Below are 6,000 nucleotides of genomic sequence, written 5' to 3' on the forward strand. Positions count from 1 at the left end.
CTGTGGCGTCCGTCAGCATCGGGGGCAACAGTTGAAGGACATACAGTGGCTGTCCCTTTCCTGGTACGTACACAAGGCGTGGATCCCCAGGTCCGGGAGAGGTCCTTGCCACAGCTCCTCTGAAGGACTGCACCTGTGAGGAGAGAGACGTCCCACTCAGCCTCTGGATGGATAGTGGGCCGAGCCAGGGACTTCCTCCGAAGGGGTAGTTCCAAGAGCCGTGGATGAAGGGCATACGGTGGCCATCACTTCCCCGGCATTTAAAGTGGCCATTACTGCAGTTCCATGGACCCTAAGGACAACAGCTGAAAGGTGTACAGTGGCCGTCCCTTCCCCGGTACATACAGTGGTAGTTACTGCGGTTCTGCCTCTGCCTGGTTTTCTACCTGAAGGGCGTACAATGTCCGTCCCTTCCCCGGTACGTACAGTGGTCATTACCACGGTGCTGGTTCCAGGGATGGCTGCAGCTGAAGGGCGTACAGTGGCCGTCCCTTCCCCGGTACGTACAGTGGCCGTTACCGTGGTGCTGCAGGGGGCAACAGTTGAAGGACATACAGTGGCTGTCCCTTTCCTGGTACGTACAGTAGCCGTTACCGCGGTGCTGCAGGGGGCAACAGCTGAAGGGCATACAGTGGCCGTCCCTTCCCCAGTACATACAGTGGCCGTTACCGCAGTGCTGTTCCCTAAGGAGGAGGCAGACAAAGGGCGTACAGTGGCCGTCCCTTCCCCGGTACATACAGTGGTAGTTACCACGGTTCTGCCTCTGCCTAGTTTTCCACCTGAAGGGCGTACAGTGGCCGTCCCTTCCCCAGTACGTACAGTGGCCGTTACCACAGTGCTGGTTCCAGGGGAGGCTGTAACTGAAGGATGTACAGTGGCCGTCCCTTCCCCAGTACGTACAGTGGCCGTTACTGTGGTGCTGGTTCCAGGGATGGCTGCAGCTGAAGGGCGTACAGTGGCCATCCCTTCCTCAGTACGTATAATGGCCATTACCACAGTGCTGCAGGGGGCAACAGCTGAAGGGCGTACAGTGGCTGTCCCTTCCCCGGTACATACAGTGGCCGTTACTGCAGTGCTGCTTGGGACTGTCTGTGGACAAGTCCCACCCCGATCCCAGCTGCGATGTAGTTGGCCAGGATTGCTCTCCTGTGGGTGGTCGTGTTCCGTGAAAGAAGGGCATAGATACGTGGGCCACCTAGGCCCGTCTCACTCGGGCCCTATGCTCTCTTCATGTGCCCCTCCGTGGTGTATTCCTGGGGTGGGTGTGGGGCCGTGGGTCCTTCCCAGCTTGGGTGTTGCGACACCCTTCCTTGGGTGTCTCAGGGGCGTGGGCATTTCAGTTAGCTTACTCAATACTGTGCATATTTCGCTTGTATATTTACATCATAGCCTACGTCTTCCACAGCAGCAAATCTGGACGTCAAGTCCACGGGTCCCTGTGTGATAGTGGCTTAATCCTTGATAGGAAGACGTCCCTTCTGACCTCAGGATAGGAAGACTTGTGCCAATTGCATACACTGAAGGAAAATAATAAAGAAAAAATCTACAAAGATGTTTTATTCAAAACTAATGGAGTTGAAATACAAATATAACTCCTGTGGAGACCAGATGTCTATGAATAAATAAAACTGAGCTCAAATAAATACCGTACATCTCTTCCTGAGATGCACATACATGGAATTGAGAAAAAAACTAAACCTATAAATCTAATACCTAAATATCACACAGTCGGCCAGCCAACCCTGGGTTCCATAGAAAACTGGGTGCCTGGTATAAATGGAAACAGTTAATAAATGTATACATCACTACCCTCAAAGCACTCAATTAGTGTGTAAGACTCCTGTTGTGGGTCATTGTGTGGTGTAATGACGGCCGTCACACCATCACTAGGGTCACTGGTACACTCAATCAGTGTCACATCACCCACACTAACTAACATCACGGGTTTCTATGTCACTCTGAGGTTCCAGTGTGGTGTCATCAGTCCTGTTGAACTCCTCCGGCTTCAGATACTCTGTCAACTCTTCGTCTGACAGGTATCTTTGAAATAACCCGCACGGAGAGGTAAGCTGGACACCACAACCCCAGGAGGAGAGTACGGGGGGGGTGGCGATACCCACCCCACCAGGAGATGACAGGGAGGCTGGCTCACTCGTCATACCTTCCAGGCAAGAGCGTCTTATCTCCCTCGCGACCCGACGCCCCTCTTCTCCACAGCCAGACCACCCGGCAGTGTACAGGAAAAGTACACTACACTCCGGCGGTGGGAACGCTGGCTAGAATCTGGGTGGGACTTGTATTAACTAGATCCAAAGCATTCACATTAACGCACAAGTTTGGGACGTTGGTGTGCCAGTGGTTATGAATAGCATACTTATTTGAAGAGATTACATGGAGACAATTCGTTTGTGGCCACCCCTTCCAGAATTAAGGCGTCTGGCTATAGATAGATAGATAGATGAATACACTGACAGGTACCGGAGCCAACCCACCCCCGAGTCACATCATTTTTACGTTTCTGCCCAGAATCATGCTAAGTCTGTTCTTCGCTCTGCTAAAAATAATTTCATCATTACTAAATGCTCTCAACTCTCCAACTCGAATTCTTCTCGCTCATTCTGGCACCTTGCCAAAACCTTTCTAACAACTTTACCTCATCATCCTTCCCTCCTCTTTTCTACTCTGATGGTTCTGTAGCTATTTCTTCTACTAAGAAAGCAGACATCTTCACACAGACTTTCTCCTCCAATTCCACCTTAGACGATTCCGGTGCTGTTCCTCCATCACTTCCCGCCTCTGACTTCCTCATGGCTGACATTAAAATTTTTTCAGCTGATGTATTTTCTGCCATCACTGGCCTCCATACTAACAAGGTATATGGGCCTGATGGAGTCTCTGCTGTTGTTCTCAAGAACTGTGCTTCTGTGCTTACACCCTGCCTAGGCAAACTCTTCTGCCTTTGTCTGTCAACTTGTACCTTTCCTTCTTGCTGGAAGTTTGCTCTCATTCAGCCAGTCCCAACCCTCCAACTATCGTCCAAGTGCTTTAACGTCCTGTATTTCAAAAGTTTTCGAGTCAATTCTCAATAGAAAAATTTTAAGGCATCTTTCCTATCACAACCTTCTTTCTGATCGTCAGTACGGGTTCCGCCAGGGACGCTCCACTGGCAATCTTCTCACCTACCTTTCAGACTCCTGGTCATCCTCCTTTCGGGACTTTAGCGAAAGCTTTGCCATTGCACTTGACATCTCAAAGGCTTTCGATCGAGTCTGGCATAAATCTTTAATTTCCAAACTGCCCTCTTACGGTTTCTATCCTTCTATCTGTGCCTTCATCTCTAGCTTCCTTTCTGGTCGTTCTATAGCCGCTGTTGTAGACGGCCATCGTTCTTCTCGATCTATCAACAGTGGTGTTCCACAGGGCTCCGTCCTATCACCAACTCTCTTCCTTTTATTCATCAATGACCTTCTAAGCTGTACATCTAACCCTATCCACTCATACGCTGATGACTCCACCCTTCACCTTTCCATTCGGTTCCCGCAACGCCCATCTCAGCAGTTACTTCAACAAACAAGGGATGAGGCTATGGCACACCTAATGTCTGACTTGGCTCGTATCTCTGACTGGGGTAAGAGAAATCTTGTTGTTTATAATGCATCTAAGACTCAGTTCTTACACCTATTAACCTGTCAAAATCTTCCACAGGTATACCCGCTAATGTTTAATAATATTCAGCTTAATCCTGCATCATCCTTGAACATGCTTGGGGTTTCATTTACTTGGGACTTATCTTGGAAAGATCATGTTACATCTCTTGTAGGATCTTCTTCCAAGAGATGAGGTGTGCTAAGCCGACTCCATACCTTCTTTACCCCTGCACAATTGTTGACTCTATACAGGGGTTTTATCCGCCCCTGTGTGGAGTACAACTCTCATGTGTGGGGAGGCTCCCCACATACAGCTCTTCTCAATAGGGTGGAGTCAAAGGCTTTTCGTCTCATTAGCTCTCCTCCTCTTACCGACTCCCTTCAACCTCTGTCTCTTCGCCGCACTGTTGCATCTTTATCTCTTTTCTATCGCTACTTTAATGGTCACTGCTTCTCTGAACTGTCTGCATGCATTCCTCCACCTCTACGACGGGCGCGTAGCACCTATCTAGCAGCAAACTCTCATCCCTTTTCTGTCCGACTCTCTAATGCAAAGTTAACCGTTACTCCCAGTCCTTCACTTATGCAACAGGTCAGCTCTGGAACTGTCTCCCTCTGTCTGTATTTCCTGCTGCCTATGATCTCCAGTCTTTCAAACGCAGTGTGTCCAGGCATCTCGAAATGAATGGATCTTGAATTTGGCTGTCTATTGTATTTTGTTTTTCTCTTGGAGGGAACTGTTATTGCGAGCTCATGGGCTTTGGTTCCTTCTTCCTCGCATTAAAAAAAAAAAAATAACAGATGTAGACAGACAGAAGAACCTACATGGGGTGTCAACCTTTTTCTTTTCCTTTTTTTCTTTTTCTTTTCCTTTTTTTTTGGGGGGGGGGGCTATTGGCCTTTGGTCCGAAGGCCCAGCTCATTAAGGCAAATCTTTTCTTGATTTATTGATAGTTACGTTTTAATATTTTATATAGAAAATAATTTCGAAAAACTAAACTTGCAGCCTAATACGGATAAACCTAACAAACAAATCACTACCCTACACCTTAGCCAAAAGATACATACAGCTATACCTAACCAGTATGCTTACGCTTATAGGGAGAACACCTCGACCAACAGAACACCATCGATTGCAGATATGTAATGCCTTTCTACATCACACACCTGCACACATCACCTGCTGACATCAATATATGAAAGAGAACCAGAGGGTCCAGGACTATTCTATGTTTCAACTGTCGCCCTTAATAAAGAAAACTTATACAGATGCAAACCATGTACATGTTTACAGAAAGTGAAACACCTCTACTAACAGAACTCCATCGACTGAAAGTGCCCAATACCTTTCCATACTCCACACTTGAACTCATTAATTGGTGACTGTCAGGTGTGGCACGTGGTTTAATTTAGGGAACATCAGTATAAGAAACAAAACAGTCAGAAGCAGGAACTATTTCAAGTACGTCAATTGTCAACCCCAATTAAATGATACACTATATACAAATGTAAAGTCGATAAAAACATACCCACACAGTAAAACAGCCACATCACGCTGACCAATCCGGTCTCCCCCTAGAAAGTCATCAATTTATCTGTCATAACAATATCCCCAACGCTCAAGATTGTGGAAAGGGTGAAGGAAACGGCTGCTGCGCCTCAGCAATGTACAAGTGAAACACATACATGCCGACAGAGCAGGATGATATGACTGACAGACAACTCCACACCACAGATGTCACAGTTCTGTGAAAATCTTTTAATATACAGTATGGCAACATGTGAGTGATAACTGTGCAGTTCATCCTCAACCGCACCAAAAAAAATTTCCTCAAGGCGACTTAGATGGCTGGGAGCATCCCACTCGCCAAGCAGTGTTTTTTTTTTTTTTTTTTAATGCAAGGAAGATGGAACCAAAGGCCAGGAGCCCACAAACCGTTCCTTCCAAGATAAAAAAAAAAAAAAAAAAAAAACAATACAAAAGAGAGCCAAATTCAAGATCCTTTCGTTTCTAGATGACTGGACACACTGCGTTTGAAAGACTGGAGATCATAGGAAGTAGGAAATACAGACAGAGGAAAGCAGTTCCAGAGTTGACCTGTTGCATAAATGAAGGACTGGGAGTAACGGTCAACTCTTGCAATAGAGAGGTGGACAGAAAATGGATGAGAATTTGTTGTTAGACGGGTGCTATGGCCCCCTCGCAGAGATGGAGGGATGCAAGCAGACAGTTCAGAGGAGCAGTGACCACTGAAGTAGCAATAGAAAAGAGATAAAGATGCAACAGTGCGGCGAAGAGACAGAGGTTGAAGGGAGTCAGTAAGAGAAGGAGAGTTAATGAGGCGAAACACCT

Source organism: Coenobita brevimanus, chromosome 98, assembly GCF_032717465.1.
Source record: "Coenobita brevimanus isolate Jiangsu-jjx chromosome 98, ASM3271746v2, whole genome shotgun sequence".
NCBI lineage: Eukaryota > Metazoa > Arthropoda > Malacostraca > Decapoda > Coenobitidae > Coenobita > Coenobita brevimanus.